The sequence below is a fragment of the Megalobrama amblycephala genome, linkage group LG21 (assembly GCF_018812025.1).
Source record: "Megalobrama amblycephala isolate DHTTF-2021 linkage group LG21, ASM1881202v1, whole genome shotgun sequence".
Lineage (NCBI taxonomy): Eukaryota > Metazoa > Chordata > Actinopteri > Cypriniformes > Xenocyprididae > Megalobrama > Megalobrama amblycephala.
In genome coordinates this window covers 25,103,878-25,124,608 of record NC_063064.1, presented here as the reverse complement: position 1 = coordinate 25,124,608, position 20,731 = coordinate 25,103,878, and the positions used below count along the sequence as shown (strand labels likewise).

The window sequence follows — 20,731 nt, the reverse complement described above, 5'->3', positions numbered from 1 at the left end:
TGCATTCCAGGGGCTAAATATCATGTTATTTGGGGTTGCTACAATGTGCGGCAACAGTGTTAAAGTAGCCCAATTCCACAGGAAAACCACAGACTTGGCAACACTGCATACAATGGCCACCGCGTGCGTGTGCCTGTGAAGTCTACAAGTCTGTAGGGTGTCCCATTTGTCATTTTATGTTTCAGAAGGGTGCTCGCGAGCGCCTCCTTTATGGCACGATGTGCAAAACACATATTTCAAAACTTTTCCCTGATGAAAAAACCAGCATGGTAAGGTAGGTTTTAAAGCTGGGATACTGGTTTGAGCTGGTTTATGCTGGTCAAGTGCTGGTCCTATTGCTGTTCCATGCTGGTCCTATGCACTTGACTAGCATAAACCAGCTCAAACCAGCTTCAAAACCTACCTTACTAGCATATGCTGTTTTTTTCAACAGGGTTGCCTTCCCCTGAGAAACTGTTGACTCACAAAACATTTGCATTCCCCTAAGAAACTTTGCATTAACTCGCAAAATGTATGTGTTCCCTCACAAAAACTATCCACCTTATTCCTGACGTGCCTACTGTGTTTTGAATTATTGGTGGCACTTCTGGTTTGGGGAACTTCCATTCAAAAAGACTGAAAGGAATCATTTCAAATCATAAGGTTGCCCTACAAATAAAGCTTATCCATCTGACTGAATGAGCCGTCAATTTTTCTTTCATGTTTTATTTTCAGACATCATGAGAATAACGTAACGCTTGTTTTTTTAACGTAACGTTATAACAAGAATATCTATGGCAAGAATTATTTTTTTACTATTACAGCGGTATGCAAAGGTCAAGATATACTGCACATTTGTGGTCTGTTCTCCCGATATAATTTATGATATATCCAATTAATAATTCACTGGAATGCACAAAGAATCTCTCGTTTTTCTCCTCAAATCCTCACGTCTCTTTCCAGGTTTGTTTTCACAGGTAAATACAATTTATTATCTGTAAAAATGATGGAAATAACTTTGAAATAGTATCACGCAATGCTTAAGTTCATGAACATTTTTATCATGGCAACGTATTTTACATAATACAGATATATATCACTATAGTTATATTTTTATCCCGTCTGTTATTGCTGTGGAAATAATCACGCTTTTTCATGATCTATTGAAAGTACCTTATTGATGCTTTTACACTTTTAAATGTCCTTTTAATGTTCAATACAATAATGTCATCTTATTGTAACCAGTTTATAAAAACAAACAAAAAAATGCATTATTGCATTCATAGAGCGAGCCTTTCACTGACTGTATACAGCTTAACGGGAGTTACACCCATAATTCGCGCAAAGCGTCATGGGGCGAGGGAATAAGGTGGATTGTGTTCCCCCAAAAAACTTTGTGCAAAGTTTCTCGGGGGAATGCAAAAGCATTGAAATATAATATTTCCTCCCATCATCATTTTTTTTTTTTTTCCCACCACCATGTCCCTTTAGGGTCTCCATAGATTTGGCCCAGCTACAGTAAACCTGAATCTGCCCTGTGCATTACTTAAAAACTCGATGCGGCCATTTGTGAGCTGCACTCGGCTCTGATAATGCATGCCAGTATAGAGTCTGAGCCGCAAGTGCCGCAGATTTCAGCACGATTACCACATGCTATCTGGGAACTCTCCCAAACAAAGAGATTAAGAATTTGAGTTTGGGAATTGTATTACCATTATAGTTTGATGTATGTTAATCACTGTTTGATTTCAACAATTTTAGTGTTATTCTGTTATAAGTCTACAATCGCATTTGCTTCTGTGTATTGTATTTCCTGCAGCATGATGCAATAGAGCAGCGTAGAGTATAATACAACAGAATATGCTGTGTTTCTATGAAGGAACATTTTATGTATTTTTCCTTGAAGGCGCATCTGTCATAGTTGTCCAGTTTACAAACACAAGAGAAAAATAAAGCTTAGCACAAACTAAACATGCTTTTACGACTCTAAAATAGCACAATATAAAGAGAAAAAAGACTGATGGCTCTGTGCCGTTTTAAAATAAATAACAATAATACGTTGTATTACATGACAGGTAATACATTCTCAATTCACAATACCACCTCCCCAGTTGTGATATTTTTAAAACCAAAATCATGTAGAAATGTTGAGGTATTACCATTTTGAAAGCCCTAGTTGCGTTTTATTGGAAGACCCTGTTTAAAAATGCCTCAAGCTAGTTCACTGCAGCTCTATTCAGCATGAACTTTATATTGAAAATGCATGAATGACTGGTACTTTGTCAGAAGCTAATAACAGTTGGCTGTGCTTTCATGACTCTTTCAAAGTCACTTTTTCATTGGAGGTGCTGGATTTCCCTTTGTGGAGAGCGTGGGATCTCTGTAAATAGATTTCCCAAATTAGATTCCCTAGACTAAATTAAGTGTGATAATTGGAAGTAGAGCACCCCCCAAATGTTTCCCTTAGGATTAATTACAATTGCAGAGACAATCTATCCTGCCCGCTTTCTGCTGCGTAAGATACGGAGGATGTTTCCCTGAATGGGCCATTGTGTTTTCTCGAATGCATTACAGGAGCAGTGGTTTTCTGTGCATGCAAAAAGTAGATTTATATTTGGAGCTATAACGTTGTCCTTAGAAAAATCTTTATGAATAAAGAATCACATGAATGAATGACTGAAAAAAGTGGCTTGAGTCCAAAATCAGGAGCACATTATTATTCATCAAAGAAAGTCATACCAGAGGGGGGTTGTTCATATTGGACTTTTGCTAAAAAAAAAAAAAAAAAAAGTCTCTTTACACGCTTTAGGTTTTAATCATAGGTTTACCACAATCTAGATCACTCTGAAATAAGCCCATCCATCATCTAAGACAATCAGATTGCTGTTTCCATCATAGCTTTTCTCAGTAATTGCCACAATATTACAAAATTAAGGCTTTACGACTCTTTATTCTGCCTCGTTCTGCCTCGTGACTCTCAATTATAGCCTGGAATGAGACGTTATAACTTTAATAATGTTTTTATTCTTTTCTTGAATGATTCTTCTCCTGGTTTCCTCACTTTTAGGGTGTTACACTTTCAACATTGCAGATGTTGCATGCCAAAGTGGGATAAATGGGAACGCATTCAAAAGAGAAGGCTGTCTGGATGGATTGTAATATTGGCACACCTGGTGTGATGTATGGACGCTGGATTCCACTTCCAGATTCATTACTGTGGGTATCATCTGAATATAGATACAGTACTTTTTATAGACAATGGGACCGCAATGCAAGGTCATATTTCTTTAGAATTATACCTCATTAGCATTGCGTATCCTATATAAAAGAATGGCTTCATTACTAATGTGACAGTCTACTTGCAAATGTTAACTTGTCTTGAACTTCACTTCTTTAGTATTCCAGAGGCAATTTGCACAGATTTTTTTTTTTTTTTTTTTTAGCTGTATTCATGTATTTTATTTTATTTTCATAGAGCCGCCTAGAATGAACACTCTCAGAAAAAGAAAAAAAAAAAAAGTATAGGGCCTACAAAAGCTGTCACTGGGGCAGTACCTTTTCAAAAGGTACACTTTAGGTACCTTTAAGGCACCAATATGCACTTTTTAAGTACAAAAGTGTACATTTTGAAAAAATACTGCCCCAGTTACAGCTTTTGTTCCTGTTTTCTGAGAGTGAAGAAAGTGATCTGCATGACTGATATTTAAAATGGCATGCAAGCTCTGCTTTGTTTACGGTTTGTGTATCTGCAGTTCTAGTTTAGGTTACTCTTTTTGAGTGATGAATATAGACTATTGATACCTGCTGATATAGAGTTATTTTCTTAGACGCAGGCGCAGAACCAATGTGCTAATTGGCAGTTGACTGTAGTCCATTTGGAGTGTTAAAGTGCATTTTTGGCCGAGATGCAGCCGACGCGAAGCGACAATGCAGTCGTCGCTGCTAGTTCTTTTACATCGACTTGATGTGTCACTCACAGCCTTAAAATATATGGGAAGTGTGAATACATAGTTAAAATCGACTAAATTTGACATTTAATTCTAAAGAATGTTTGAAAATTTTGGGATAAATCCCAATTATGTTCTATAGATTCTATCGACAGCTAGGCTATAGAAAAAAAGAGACAATAGTAAATATTTTCCACAGAGATTGTCCTATAAATCTTTATAGGCTATATGTTATCAAAATTTTGATAACTCCTGGTTTAGTGGTTTCAGCTGAGTGATATTTAAATTATAGATTAACATGTTTCACAGAACTTTGTTCACACCAAGGGCAATAACTATAACGATAAAGATATAGTTTTAAAAATCATCCACACCACACCTATAAGGACAATGGCACAGAAAAACAATATTGTTGCAATCAGTTTGACAATTTTTTTTTTTTCAGCTGATGAATAATACAATCTTTGACAGCCAATCATAATCTATCCTGCTTATACACTGTAAAAAAGAATTGTTGGTTTAAAAAAATGTGTTACCTGGTTGTCTTAAAATTTTGAGTTCATTGAAATTAAAAATTTGAGTTAATACAATGAAGGCGATTTGTTTAATCAACAGAAACTCAAAATATTATGTTATCTGAACTACATTAATTATCTAAGTTGATTTGACAAAATAATTAAAAAAAAAAGATAAATCATGAAAATAAATTTTTTACAGTGTAGTAAACAGAACAAAATTATATGTTATAGTAGCCACTTTTGGTGTGAATGGGCCTTAAGAGCTGTGTTTCTGCTTCTGTTGGTACAGACAGAATCTGTGGCTCGTTTTTTGCACAGATTTTGGAGGGAAATCTGTGGAATACTGCCCTATGGATTTTAAGCATAAAATGTGTTAAAATTATCTGAGAGTACATTCTTATCACTTGCTGAAAGGATTACAATTTTAGCCGAAGGCACAATTTTTAATGCCATCTATAGAACTCCAAGGGTTTGATTCCTCTCGACTCAAGAACAGAAAAGCCTTGTGTTAATGTCATGCTGCCCCCTGTTATGAAGAGTGCATTAGTGCTTTGAAATCTGATCTTTCTCTTGGACAATACATCCTCTACACAATACTGCCCTCATCTGTATGTACTGTGAAATCAGATTAAGGCTCATTTATATTTGAATTGAAGTTTACACCATTTGGGAAAATTTAAAGACATACACTGTCTCAAAAATGTGCCATGAAAGAGTCTGAATTTCCCAAGACTCCCAAGACAAAAAAAAAAAAAAAGACAACTCTGTGTCTAAAGAAAATACAACACAAGTGGTTAAGAATTATAATCCAGTAGCAGTGTTGGGTAAATTACTCTAAAAAAGTAACTAATTACTACTAATTACATCTTCAACAGTGTAATTAGATTACTGTACAGATTACTCTCTCTAAAAAAAGTACTGCATTACTTATTACTAATTACTTTCTAAATCCCATATCAACCTCAGTTGAACAATTCAAGGATAGACATGGAACTGCTCTTTTAATTCTTTCAAATAAATAATATAAAATTGCATTAATTATTCTTGAACTGACCAAAGTATTTAAAGGGAGAAGCTTACATTAAAAACATGCATTTTATCATTAGACGTTAAATTTTGATGTTAAATTGATTGTTTTATTTGGAATTGTTCTATAGTCTATACCAGAGGTGTCCAAACTCAGTACTGGAGGCCCACTGTCCTTCAGACTTTAGCTCCAACCCCAATTAAACACACCTGAACCAGCTAATCAAGGTCTAATTAGGCATACTAGAAACTTTCAGGCAGGTGTGTTGAGGCAAGTTGGAGCTAAACTCAGGACAGTGGCCCTCCAGGACCGAGTTTGGATACCCCTGGTCTATACAGTATTTAATGCAATTACATTACCGAAACATTAAGAGTAATCCTTTATTTTAACGTTTCAAGGGAAAATCACAAATTACAGTAATTAATTGCTTAGTAATGCATTACACCCGACACTGTTCATTATACCGCCCAAGGAATACTGACCATGTAATACCCAAATCCTGGTTCTACATTTTTGAAGGGGAAGAACGTGGTAAAGGAAATGTCCCCATCGTGAATGCAGTGTGAATAAATGCTACAGCTTAATATCTGCTGAATTCACTGAAAACCCTGTGTAAAATTTGATTTGCATAATTAAAAGCTCGAACTGTCAATCAGCGAGCAATTTATAATCATGCTCGTGACACGTTGATGAGATTTTCGCTTAGGCCGACTAATTTTGAATATTAATTCAATGAGCAACACTGAGTTCATGTTGACAACTAATGTTCAGCCCATGCGGTCTCAAGCAGCTCGTGAGCAGTGGGAGCCCAGTGTGTTGATGGAAATACGCTCCCTTGAGCCTGAACGTGCAAGTGATGTCCATTATGATGCTGGTCGGCTTCCTGGCAGCGGCTTGGTATGTGACTGACAGCATTTGCATGAAACAAGTCTTAATTAAAAATTGTGAATGTTAAATGAACATCAGGATGGGGGACAAATGCTGAAGTGGGATAAACTGGTTAAACAACTGTTATTTTTTATTTATTTATTTTTTTTCATTAAAGTTTTCTAATTCCTTTGCTTTTATTCAGGAAGGATGCATTATTTTTATCAAAAGTGACAGTAAAGACATTTGTAATGTTATAATGCTGTTTAAGTTTCTATTCATCAAGAAGTCCTAGTATCACGATTTTTTGCAAAAAATATTAAGCAGCACAAATGTTTTCAGCATTGGTTATGAAATGTATCTTGAGCAGCAAATCAGCATATTAGAATGATTTCTGAAAGATCATGTGACACTGAAGACTGGAGTAATGATGCTGAAAATTCAGCTTTGACATTACAGGAATAAATTACATTTTAAAATAGAACATTAATATAGAAAACATATTTTAAATTGTAATAATATTTCACAATTCACAACTGTTTTACTGTATTTTTAATCAAATAAATGCAGCCTTGGTGAGCATAAGAGACAAAAATCGTACTGACTCAAATTTTAAATGGTATTTGTATCTCTATAGATATTTAGTGGCAATGCTTGCTTTTTATGCTGAAACTCATTTTTTATTATCTAAAATATCTGCTTTTTATTGGATTTTCAGCTGCATTCATGTATTTAAATCTGATGAACCAAAAGCTAAATGTTTTTGTTTTTAATGTAATGCAGTGTCTTGACCCAACAAATACAGTTTTGTATGGATTGCTCCCTGGATTGTTCCCTGGTCAGTTATGTTGTTTACTAACCACAGCCAGGCAAGCATATGACTGCTCCAGGGCATGCGGCTTTTGGAACCAGTGCTGCTGGACCTGGTCAGCTGTGAGGCAGGATATGAATTTTAAAAGTTGTCCGGAAGTCATGTGAAAGACTCATCAATAGATTCACAATTCTCAATGTTTTGGCACATCCCTGTAGGAAACCTAGTCAAGAGAAGAAAAATAAATGCATTTTTCATGTTCTACAAAATTCTTAGAAGGCATTTCTCTCAGCTCTTTTCTATCTGTGGCTTCCCTGGATTCTGGTCAACTAATTTTTTTATTGAGCAGTCTAAGTTGACTGTACAATGCTTAAAGGCCCACTGAAGTGCCTTGGAACGCGCAGCTTTATTTACTGTGTTGACGTAATTTCCAATGAAACAGGAAGACAGGGAGGGATATATCTAGAAGCCCCTCCTATTTTCAAAATAGCCAATAGCGTTTTGCCTAGATCACAACTATTCCAGAGCCGTTGAGCTCGTAAAACCTCATAATCTCTAACCGTTTCTCCTCCATATTGCTTTAAAATATAACATTGTTTGTAGAATTCAAATGTGTCCAAACGTTTTGTGGTCTGTGCCGACTCGCGCGTATGATCCGCTCTGTACTCTCGTGTCTCTGGACTGGAACAGATTGTGTTCCCGCTGGGGTGGTTCACGTGGCACTAACGCTAAAAAACAGACTTCATTCGCGTCAATAGAAAGCAAATTTACACTGTCTGAATTGTTCCCTATCCTCTATGTAGTGCACTATGTGCCATTCACCATATATTCTAATAAATGTGTGAACAAATGATCGATTTCAGCCACAGCTTCAGCGCCTGTTTATAGTGTAGGAGGGGGCGGGACATCAGATTCTAGAGAGCATTTGATTGGACAGAAGATTTGATGAGAAGCTGAAGTCCGCTGCGATGTCATGAAAATCCGTGATCCATTTTAGTGGAAGTGAGAGAGTAACACTGCATCCGAAATTAAAGGTGCCCTCGAATGAAAAATTGAATTTATCTTGGCATAGTCAAATAACAAGAGTTCAGTACATGGAAATGACATACAGTGAGTCTCAAAATCCATTGTTTCCTCCTTCTTATATAAATCTAATTTGTTTAAAAGACCTCCGAAGAACAGGCGAATCTCAACATAACACCGACTGTTACCATGTTCCCAACATTATGACAGGCATTAGACAAGGGCAGAACGTCTGGATCTGCACAGGTGAATCATCAGACTAGGTAAGCAAGCAAGAACAATAACATGTTGCTAATGTACTGTTAAATGTGGTTAAAGTTACCATCGTTTCTTACTATATTCACGGAGACAAGAGCCGTCGCTATTTTCATTTTTAAACACTTGCAGTCTGTATAATCCATAAACACAGCTTCATTCTTTATAAATCTCTCCAACAGTGTAGCATTAGCCGTTAGCCATGGAGCACAGCCTCAAATTCATTCAGAATCAAATGTAAACAATATAACAGTATACAACACTCACATAATCCGACGCATACATGCCGCATGCATGACGAACACTTTGTAAAGATCCATTTGAGGGTTATATTAGCTGTGTAAACTTTGTTTATGCACTGTTCAAGGTAAGCGCGAGCTCCGGGGGCGTGGAGCACGAGGATTAAAGGGCCAGTAGCCCTGAATCGGCTCATTTCTAATTATGCCCCAAAATAGGCAGTTAAAAAAATGAATTAAAAAAAATCTATGGGATATTTTGAGCTGAAACTTCACAGACACATTCAGGGGACACCTTAGACTTATATTACATCTTTTTAAAAAAAAGTTCTAGGGCACCTTTAAATACTTGTATGTGAAAAACAGTAGGCGAAAAGTACCCGGATGACTTACTATTTCTGGTGAGATTCTGAAGTGTGCATACAATGGACACTTTGCTATCCCATAAGGCCACGGGAGAGGATTTGTGAATGGAGTTGAAGGGATGTAACTGACGCTGGTAGGTCATGTGACAGTAACAACATGCTTATAGTTTTGAATGCTTATATCTCCTAAATGCAAATTTTTGTCATTGTTTTTGGAACACACAAGCTTATTCATAACCTTAAAGCTATTCTATTCATACTAAAAGCTAAAAAAATAAAAACAAAAAAAAAACTTACATTTTGATTTCAGGAGGACTTTAAATGTTTCCATCTTCCTTAGAGTGAACCAGCATGCAAGGAAATGATGGGACTCTTTTCATCAGCAAGTCTCACCACTTCCCCCTTCACACTGCAGATACTGTATAATTACATGTGAAATAAGTAGGCAAATTAATACATAAAATAATGTAAATGTCAAAACAATCACATTATATCACTAAAATACTACATTCAAATTTAAGTTCAGTTCTAGTGTTATTTTATCATCAGTTATCATTATCACATAATCTGTTGGATCATGACCAAAAGCCATCAGGTCAGTCTCACATACTCATTTGAGAACATGCCCTGGTCAGGGTAGGCGGTGAATTTTACTTTTTTAAATTACATTTATTTATTTTATCATTATTATTATTCAGTTCATACTTGAATGTCATTCTCTGTACCTCAGGACTGGAGTGTGCTGCACAATTTTCAAACCACTAAACAAGTCAAAGTTGGTGATCAAGACCCCTCTGATCTTCCTTCTCTCCAAGATTTCTATGAAGTGTATAAAAGAGCACAATCTCCTTCTGAAACATATGCATTAGTTCCAGCTGCTGACTGACTTGATGATGAGATTCTTCACCAACATAAAGGTAAAGCTCCTACTATAAAGAGAGGAAGGGCAAAACCACCCATAATGTCTGAATATAATGAGCTGAATTAGAATGAGGAACAATCCAATTAAATTTTAAAATAGTTTTACTGTATATATAAAAATCCTATTAAATTGTGTTATGCTTAACCAGTACCCTCCAAAAAAAAAAAAAAAAAAAGCTTGTGCACATTAGGATGCACTTCTCTGCACATGTTCAAATTGGCTATGCATAGTGTAATAATCCCATGTTTGCTACAGGCTGTTCTGGCTGTTTAATTCACAAGGAGCACACAAGCAGCATGGAGCAAAACCAGCATTAGTGCAATTTAACTGCTGGCTGCATGGTCTTATTCAGTGCTGCTATTATACTACATTTACTACAATTGCTTACAACCTGGTATAAAATGCTATTAAAGTAATTAACTTACAATTCACTGCTGAGTTCATGCTGCAACAGGTATGTGAAATTCAGTATGTGGGCTCAGTCACTGTGAAGTCTGTAAAAAGTGTGTTTATGTTGCCATCATCGTTTCATATGGTAATTTTTCTGTGACTTCGTAGTTATTAGTCACAAGGCTTTTTTATAATCAGGTGAATGGTTAACTGGATGGTTAACAAGCCAAACCTTGACCCTTTGATCCATACAAGCAGACTTGACTCGTTCATGTGACAGCTCTCAGAGACAGAACTCTACTGCTCCTAGAGGTCAACATCAGATCTGCATGTTTATATTTAGTAAGTACAAGGTTTTTAAAGTATTTATGTATTTTAGTTTTTCTCTAAAGAGGAAAAATATAATATAATATAATATAATATAATATAATATAATATAATATAATATAATATAATATAATATAATATAATATAGACAGCAGTCTAATAGTATTGGTTGAGCTGTCGACATGACCTACTCTGCAACAGTGTCGCTTGTGCTTTCATTGCAGTTGCAGAAATCTCTTAAAGGGATAGTTCACCCAAAAATGAAAATTTGATGTTTATCTGCTTACCCCCAGTGCATCCAAGATGTAGGTGACTTTTTTTCTTCAGTCGAACGCAAATTATGATTTTTAACTGCAACCGCTGCGGTCTGTCAGTCAAATAATAGCAGTAGATGGGAACTTCAACTATAACTGTAAATAAAACTTGCTTAGACAAATCAAAATTAAACCCTGCGGCTCGTGACGACACATTAATGTCCTAAGACACGAAACGATCGGTTTGTGCGAGAAACCGAACATTATTTATATAATTTTTACCTCTAATACACCACTATGTCCAAATTCGTTCAGCTTCCTGTTAGTGAGGTCAAAAAACGCGTTCTGAAGACGGAAGTGATGTCTCGCCCATATACTTCAATGAGCGCGAGACATCACTTCCGTTGTCAGAGCGCGATCAGACCTCACTAGCCGGAAGCTGAACGAACTTGGACATAGTGGTGTATTAGAGGTAAAAAATTATATAAATACTGTTTGGTTTCTCGCACAAACCGATCGTTTCGTGTCTTAGGACATTAATGTGCCGTCACGAGCCGCAGGGTTTAATTTGGACTTGTCTATGGAAGTTTTTTCGACTCTTATTGTTCAAGTTCCCAATCACTGCTATTATTTGACTGACAGACGGCAGCGGTTGCAGTTAAAAATCATAATTTGCGTTCGACTGAAGAAAAAAAGTCATCTACATCTTGGATGCCCTGGGGGTAAGCAGATAAACATCAAATTTTCATTTTTGGGTGAACTATCCCTTTAAACTGAACATGAGCTCGGCTGAAACTGAAATTGATGATGCCCTGTCTTCTTATAAGTCCGACATCTGGCAGCATTTTGTCAAAGCTATATTACAGACACGCCGCATGTTATTAACATGCAGTGGGAAATGGAAATTGTCATGCTTCATACTCGCCTGCTTTTTTAATCACACACTGGAACTAATATAGCCAAAGTTTTAAAAGCGGCCCTACAAGAGCAGTGTTGGGAGTAACGCGTTTCAAAAGTAATGCATTACAGTAACATATTACTTTTTGCTGTAGCGCAGTAGTGTAAGGCATTACTAATCAATTTTCAGTAATATTTAACTCGGTACATGTTCAGTAATGCTTGTGTTACAACACACTTTTAGCCCAAAATTTACTGGATGTAAAATGCTCTGCAGTACATTTTGTCATTTTAGAATGTTAAGTTATACTTAGTTATTTTGGTGAAAGTAACTCAAAAGTAATACAGGAGTAATGTAACGCATTACAATTCTGAGACAGTAATATTGTAAGGTAAAGAATTACTTTTAAATAACAGTAACAAGTAATCTATAATGTATTACAGTTTGGATATAACTTGCACAACACTGTACAAGAGTGGGAGCTTGAAAGAGCTCCTCATAGGACTGCTGTTGTTACTGATAATGCACACAACATAGAGGTGGCAGTGAGAGAAGCCGTGTTGTCACCACATATTAAGGGTGTGTCTCAATCAGCTCTCTATTTCAGTAAGTGTTTCGCGCAAACATTGAATCTTGCAAGCAGGTTTAAATGTTTCTCGCGTCAGTCTCTTGCTTGATCGCGTGAGAAAAGCCGTGGCGTTCTTTCACCGCAGTGCCACTGTAACAGCTGTGCTCACGGAAAAGCAAAAGATGCTTGCGATGCTTTGCTTTAAGAAGTTCTGTCTTAGGCTTCTTAATTCTAAGTTCATGTTAAATTTAACATTTTTTTCAGTGACAGACAGACCTATTCAGCTGTTAATTTGAATACAGAAGGTTTTATTAAACCTTGAAATGTGATCTTGTATTTACAACAAAGTTATTAAAATTGTTAATATTTTTTAAATAAATCTGTTATTTGAATTTCAGTTTAATTTTTAAAATTTAGTTCAAAATATCGTAATACGTATCATGAACCCAGTATCGAGATACGTACCGTATCGTGACCTCAGCATTATCGTTACACCCCTATTATATTATATTATATTATATTATATTATATTACAGGTGCTGGTCATATAATTAGAATATCGTGAAAAAGTTAATTTTTTTATTGTAAATTATTTTTAAAAATGAAACTTTCATATATTCTAGATTCCCTACATGTAAAGTAAAACATTTCAAAAGTTTTTTTTTTTTTTTTTTTTTTAATTTTGATGATTAGAGCGTACAGCTCATGAAAGTCCAAAATCCAGTATCTCAAAATATTAGAATATTTCCTAAGATCAATCAAAAAATGGATTTTCAAAACAGAAAAGTTCAAGTTCTTTAAAGTGTGTTCATTTGTACACTCAATACTTGGTCGGCAGCACATATTACAGCAAATGACTTGCTCCTAGCACAAATTACAGCATCAGTGAAGTGTGGCATGGAAGTGATCAGCCTGTGGCACTGCTGAGGCACTATTGAGCCTTCAGATGATCTGTATATTGTTGGATCGACTGTTTCTCATCTTTCTCTTGAAAATATCCCATAGATTCAGGGGTCAGGCATGTTGGCTGGCCAATAAAACACAGTAATATCATGGTCAGCAAACCACTTGGAAGTGGTTTTTGCACTGTGGGCAGGTGCTAAAGTCCTGCTGGAAAAGGAAATCAGCATCTCCATAAAGCTTGTCAGCAGATGGAAGCATAAAGTGCTCCAGAATCTCCTGGAAGATGGCTGCATTGACTTTGCACTTGATAAAACACAATGGACCAACACCAGCAGACGTCACGGCCCCCCAAATCATTACTAACTTCAGAAACTTCCCACTAGACTTCAAGCAGCTTGGATTCTGTCCCTCTCCAGTCTTCTTTCAGACTCTGGGACCATGATTTCAACATTAAATGCAAAATTTACTTTTATCTGAAAAGAGGACTTTCGACCACTGTTCACTGTCCAGTTCTTGACTCTTAGCCCAGGTAAGATGCTTCTGACGTTTCTGTTTCAGAAGTGGCTTGGTAGTCCTTTTCCTGAAGATGTCTGAGTGTGGTGACTCTTGATGCGCTGACTCCGGCTTCATTTAACTCATTGTGAAGCTACAGTATTCTCAAGCTTGTGGTCATCCCTGTTGCTTGTGCACCTTTGCCTACCCAATTTCTTCCTTCTAGTCAACTTTGCATTTAATATGCTTTGATACACACTCTGTAAACAGCCACCACATTCAGTAATGACCATCTGTGACTTACTCTCTTTGTGGAGGGTGTCAATGATTGTCTCCTGGACCATTGCCAAGTCAGCAGTCTTCCCCATTAGTGTGGTTTCAAAGAACAAGAGATACCCGGAATTTATACTGTAGGGAAGGTCATTTAATGAAACTCAAATGTAAATATTCTAATATTTTGAGATACTGGATTTTGGACTTTCATTAACTGTACGCTCAACAAATTAAAAAAAAAAAAAAAAAACTTTTGAAATGTTTTACTTTACATGTAGGGAATCTAGTATAAATGAAAGTTTCATTTTTAAAAATAATTTACAATAAAAAAAATTTTTTTTGTTGATTATATGACTAATTATATGACCAGCACCTGTATATTATATTATATTATATTATATTATATTATATTATATTATATTATATTATATTATATACCATTCAAAAGTTTGCGATCTGTGAGATTGCTTTTGAAAGAAGTCTCTTATGCTCACCAAGGCTGCATTTATTAGATTAAAAATACAGTACAAACCATAATATTGTAAAATAATAACACAATTTAAAATAAATGTTTTCTATTTTAATATATTTTAAAATGTCATTTATTCCTATGATGGCAAAGCTGAATTTCAGCATCATTACTCTTCAGTCTTCAGTGTCACATGATCCTTGATTCTAATATGCTGACCTACTGCGGAAGCATTTCTTCCTATTATCATTTTTGAAAACAGGAAGTTATCTTTGATTAATGTAAATCCCAGAAATCTCTTGGAACATTACAAATGTCTTTGCTATCACTTTTGATCAATGAAATGCATCCTTGCTTAATAAAAGTTTTTTTTTTCTTAAAAAAAATCTTTTTTTCTTAGATCACTGATAGAATAGAACTGCCTTATCTCTCCTCAGCCCTATTGAATGGATTCATTAACCAACATGCGTCACTCATAGACACAAACATTAATTAATAGTAGCAGGAACATTGCAATATGAATGAAAAGGCTCACAGTTTCATGGAAAAATGGAACTGAAAAAAGACGATCCACTAAAAGCCGAATCAAGCTGGAACATTTGGAGGTCAAGTGAGTTAAGAGAGAGGTGTAGAACAAAAGAAAACTGAATATAAATGCGGTGGATCTCGAAGACGGAAGTGGTCTTACAAAAAGTAAGGGTACAGTCATGTACAGTCAGTGTGCACTCTCTATGATCTCTGTCTTGTTTATCACTGGCAAAGTAATTATTTTAAAAAGGTCTGCAAACAGATCTGAGTGAAATCCACTAAGTGCAGCATTTATTTTTTATCCTTTAGAAGTCTGCTCTAAGAAATTAAATGACTTGGAGGCAGTTAAAGTATATATAGCTGATTGTGTTAATCACTCGGAAAAGTAAACATTCACGTTGGGTTTGCCACAGGGTTAAAGTTTAATTCAGTCAGTTATGATAAAAGTCATTTGCGGTTAGCACTGTCAGTTCATTTATTTGAGGCTTTTATTGCTTTAATTAACACAGATCACAGTGATGATTTGAGAAAGGAAAGGGAGATGAATAAATAGGTATATTTTCCAGCCTTGGTGCTGTGCAGATGATTATACTTCATATATTGCTGAAAAGACTTAACAGTACAAATATGCATCATGCCCTTTATTTATTTATTTATTTATTTATTTATTTATTTATATATCATGTAGTTTTTTTTTTAATTATTATTATTATTATTATTATTAAAAAGCTTGAAATAATTTTCAATCCCAGCTTAATATGCAAAGACAACATTTAATTATCCCTGAAATGTAAAGTTGGTCCTGTGGCCTTTTAAAATTGCTGTTTGAGTATCCCTAGTACAGCAACATTAGCTCTATCGAGTTTTGGGGGCTGGGGCTTTTTTCTTCTTTTTTTTTTGGCGAGTAGTGGATTATGGCCATGATTAAGGTCTGTTAGTGTCTATTGTTGTAAAATCTTGTATATATTGTTTTAATTCAATGCATTTAGACTAAAATAAGCTGAATTGTGCTTCTTAAGACACACAACTTTGAACACACCATTAAAGGGTTAGTTCATGCAAAAATCAACTTTCTGTCATTACTCACCCTCATGTCAGACCTTCGTTCATCTTTGGAACACAAATTAAGATATTTTTGATGATATATTTTTTTTATCCTCCATAGAAAGCAACGTAATTACCACATTCAAGGTCCAGAAAAGTTGTAAAGACATTGTAAAAATAATTAACATGACTACAGTGGTTTAACCTTAATGTTATGAAGTGCCGAGAATACTTTGTCTTTACTTACTTTCTGGAACTTGAATGTGGTAATTATGTTGCTTCCTATGGGGGATATAAAACCGTGAAATCAGCTTTCATCAAAAATATCTTAATTTGTGTTTCAAAGATGAACGAAGGTCTTAAAGGTTTGGAATGACATGAGGGTGAGTAATTAATGACAAACTTCATTTTTGGGTGAACTAACGCTTTAACTTCGCCCATTTTCAACCCGCTTTGTATTGTTACAATCCTGGTATAGCTTATGCAAATGAACTTCGTTCTCCATCTTACCTGAACAAGGAAATGTTTATTTGTCAGCAAAAGTCTGCCAGATGACCCAAAACATTTGATAGCTCCAGGGCTTTCGTGAAAACTAGATTATTCTTCTGCATTTTTGTATCCCTGCCCACAAACAGTCGGAACATGGTGACAACAGCTTTGTTACCTGAACACGACAGCTTTTTGCTTTGGGGTGTTGGGTGAAACTGCAGGTTTTTTTTTGGTTTTTCCCCCTCTGTTTGGCCTAAAACACTGTGTTCGTGGTCATCCAGTTTTGCACTTTTCAGAGTGCATTTTCAAAAAGCTGGACGGAAAGCCAAAATGGATAGAAAAAGTTGCGTTTTCAAATGAAAACATATTGGTGTGGACAAGGCCGCAGAGTTTACCTTGCGGTGTTCTCTCTGTATCTGATTCTTTGGAGCCTTTAGCCACCGCCTACAATGTCCTAGATCCTTCACTGGAAACTGAAAAAAAAAAATAAAAAATCACGCCCGCTAAACGTTTACTCATTGAATTCTTACACCTTTCAATACAATACAAGTCTACACCATCATGACTAAAAGTTTGCTAAGAAGTAGTTCCTACTAAAGCAAGACTGGTAAGCATATCCATAGCAGACTGATGAGAGTGGCCTTGGATGGCAACATGCCCAGTGCATTATGGGTGTTGAAGTTTTCCTACCTATTTGGCAAACGGTAAGACGATAGCTTTTCTCTAGTCAGGTAGCATTTTTTTTTTTGTTTTATTGAAAACCTATTTTGCCAGTGGTGAAGAAACCCATTAACCCTATAAACTCATATAGTACGATATAGGAGAATTTTATAGAAGTTCGTTAATTTTATTCTGAGGCGCAAACTGAGCAAATTTAGTGCAAATGTTAATTAAAATTAAAACAGTATAGCAGATTACTTGCATAAAATGTATAAAAAGTTGTCACTTTATACCTCCAAATAATATGTGCCAAAACATATAATGCAATCCAATGATGACGTATTAACATATCTGATATGGTTATGCTTATGCATACTTTATAAAAATCATAGATTTCACAGCAAAAAGATGCATGTAATAACATGAATTACATTACAGTAAAAGACATTTTACTTGCTGAAAAAGTATGAACTATCAAAGAGAAGACATGTGAAGATTGTGTACAGCAGATTTGATCATGTTAAAAATTTAAAAAGGCCCGAATGCAAGTTTCAAATGAATAAAAGTGGATTATATAGCAAAAAAATAAATGAATAAATAATCTTCCTAGAGGTTAGATGTACAAAAGTTTTCTTTCTATTCTCCTGCAGTGACAATTTTGGCCTGTAGATGGAAGTGCAGTACTGCAGTTCTGTTCTAATCAGGCATAGCATTCTGATTCTTGTTATGTAAAGCTTTCAAATGGTCCAAGATTCACACATCTTAGTTTCAATTTCATGTGAAATGTGATGTGTCTGATGGAATGTTACAATGAAATAACATCCAATTTTATTTTGTTCTCAGCGGCTGAATGAGTTAAATCAAAAGCCTTAATCAGATTTGTTCATTCAAGCATTACAGAGGCCTGTGAGCTGAGATTTCCCATAATAAAACAATAACCAAGACTGCCAACATCAGGAGCTGAGCTCATGGTCCATTTCTGACATCAGAGGTATAGATCAATGGGAATGCCAACACATTTCTTTACCCCACTTTTAGATGGTTTTTAATCGGTGTACAGTATATTTCTCTCACTGTTTTTCCGTTTCTTCCATCTCACTAACCTGACATGAAGGATTTCATCCAAATTGGAGATACAGATCTCCATTAAAGACCTACACAAGCGGGTTGGTATGATTACCGTGTCTGTCTTGTGTGTTTGCTAATCGCAGTCCTATGAGGTGTGCATTTTCTCTTTCTGTGTGTGTGAACTTCTCCCACCCAGTTTTCATCCAGCCTCCCCTTAACTGTGCAAAGGATAAACATATTTCAACACAATTTGAGCTATGTGGCTCAACGAGCAGGATGTGAGGTGATTATTAAACACCGGTGCAATCTCCACTGGCCAGATAAAGCTGGATAAAGGGAACAGGTATGTGGTAGAATCCTGTTTCCTCCTCCACCCCATCCTCCACTTCCTCATTACGGACTGCGGCACCTACTTGAAAGTCCACACGCATCTCCGCTCTCCGTGCTCCTGCGCAACCAGGAATACCTTTATTAAATCAGAAAGGGAAGAAATCTAATTTAGGCTTGATATCATGAACAGGAATGTCCCTCTTCTGCCATGATGTCTGGTGAGAACATTTTTCCAACCCGTTTTTTAGTGCCTGCCATTTGTTGCAGGTGACTGCTCAAAAACAATTAAACTTTCATTTTTCCTAAAGCTTGTTCTCTGTCTATAAATGGGTTAGAGCTCACAAACTAAATGTTCCTTTTTTGCTAATGTACTTTCAGAGACTTTAAGTCATTCATCTGTATAGGTTGATTTCCCAGAAAAGTGTAAACACTGTATCTCTGTGGCACTTTCACAACGTTGATCTGTTTGTTTGTGCATCCCGACCAACAGCAACGTTGGCTCAACCAATAACGTGAGTGTGGGGCAGGATGTGTTTTTGTATGACCAATGGGAAACAGCAGGGGTGTTTGTTTAAAAGCACTCACCATTTTTACAATTCTGGCGCCAATCGTAGGGCAGAAATCATACACTTCAACTTCAAAGGTGACATATTTGACAGTTTACATTTTTTCCCCAGGAGTTCACTTAAAATGTCAAGAAGTTTTGCACTAAAAATTGCATTTTTTCATTTTTTTCTTTTCTTTCAATACTATTTTCCTCACTCTGACACATTTACACAGACTGTGGTTACTGTGCCTTTAAGACTTATATAAGTGTTTTTTTTTTTTAATAATTGGCTATACTCTCCTTACTGGCATAGTTAATGACTTCTGTGGAACACAAAATAAGATATTCTGATATTCTCGGCGGAGAATTTGAATGAGCATTTTTCGCATTTTAGTTTTCGTAAATGGACTGGGAAGGAAGTTTTGCTTTTGAACGCATATCAAAATAGTACAGTAAACAAAAGAGCAAGACTTCTGCTTGCAAATAAGGCTTGAAATGATAAAGTCCACTGAGGGAAATCTCAAGATCACTGTATGATTCTCGAATGTACAAAAAGCTAAAATGAACAGAGAGAAAAACAGGGAGTACGACCCACAAAGCTCCTACATAAAACCTAGGAGATTACTTCAAACACGCTACTATGTCTTCTCTTATTCGTGGTGTGAAGGTCAGTACAATATCTGAGAGCAAGAGCAAGTTAACAGGCATCAGTGTCAGGAAATTTTTGTTTTGTGGCATCATAAACTTCACCTCCGTGACCACTAGGGGTCAGAAAACAGTCTTGTTTTAGCTCCTCTGAGGTTGTTGGTGTTTTATCCTGTAATGCTGCTCTAATCTCTCAATCATTTGCATTGTTTTCATTTGCTCATTCGGGTCATGTGTAAAGATTTGTTTCCACAACAGTTGCATAATGTAGAAATATTCAGTTGGAAAATGTCAAGATGACGAGAAAGTGCTGCGGGATTTGGTTTCAGAAAAGTGGGAGAGAGTGAATGAATTATGTTGGATGACTCATTATTCTGGGATTTAAAATGTTCCCTATCAGAAAAGACAGAAAGCCAGAGAAAATGTGAGGGAGCGATTCTTCATAATGCATTGTTATAGGTGGGATTAATTTGCATAATTCCCTCATTTTCTGGGATAGTCTTATTCAGAGTGGACCACAACCTGTTGTACAAAGAATAGAAGAGAGTGTGATCAGAGGAGGAGACTGCTCTGAATTGTGAGGACCAGATCAATAAGTTGTTAAGGGAAGATCACGCGTGGCTGAGAATGCTCATCGCGTACTGGCGTCTAAAATGAAATCTGCATATGTTTGTTCATGCAATCAGACGTCTAGGCATAGAGCAATCAATGTCTCAATGCAAGCTTTGAAGATAGGGCTGTAAATGGCATACTCTAAAAACTACTCTATTATAGTACATAGTATACTGGGCAACATATGGCAATTTTCTGCAGGAATATCTGCTACACAAAATTAAAGTTTCCATACTGGCATTGATGGTTCCATGAAGAACCTTTGACGTCTTTGGAAACTTTCC

At 36.1% G+C, this 20,731-nt stretch overlaps 1 protein-coding gene and 1 long non-coding RNA gene across 5 annotated transcripts in view; one reads left to right on the top strand and one right to left on the bottom strand.

Moving 5' to 3' along the window:
- nkpd1 (NTPase, KAP family P-loop domain containing 1) overlaps positions 1 to 20,731 on the bottom strand; it is a 107,471-nt gene that overhangs the window by 6,966 nt on the left and 79,774 nt on the right. The window contains exons 3-5 of one of the 4 annotated variants that reach the window (XM_048172126.1): positions 18,727 to 18,779; positions 16,981 to 17,058; positions 9,326 to 9,446 (exon numbers count right to left, since the gene is read on the bottom strand). The gene's annotated coding sequence lies outside the window, so the exon portion shown is untranslated. The remainder of the gene's footprint in view (positions 1 to 9,325; positions 9,447 to 16,980; positions 17,059 to 18,726; positions 18,780 to 20,731) is intronic. The other 3 variants (XM_048172127.1, XM_048172125.1, XM_048172128.1) reach the window with 3 other exon arrangements.
- Positions 1 to 20,731, top strand: part of LOC125256277 — a 33,915-nt gene that overhangs the window by 6,415 nt on the left and 6,769 nt on the right. Inside the window, exons 2-4 of the long non-coding RNA XR_007182085.1 lie at positions 3,047 to 3,195; positions 6,262 to 6,368; positions 9,759 to 9,945. This is a non-coding gene — a long non-coding RNA (uncharacterized LOC125256277). The remainder of the gene's footprint in view (positions 1 to 3,046; positions 3,196 to 6,261; positions 6,369 to 9,758; positions 9,946 to 20,731) is intronic.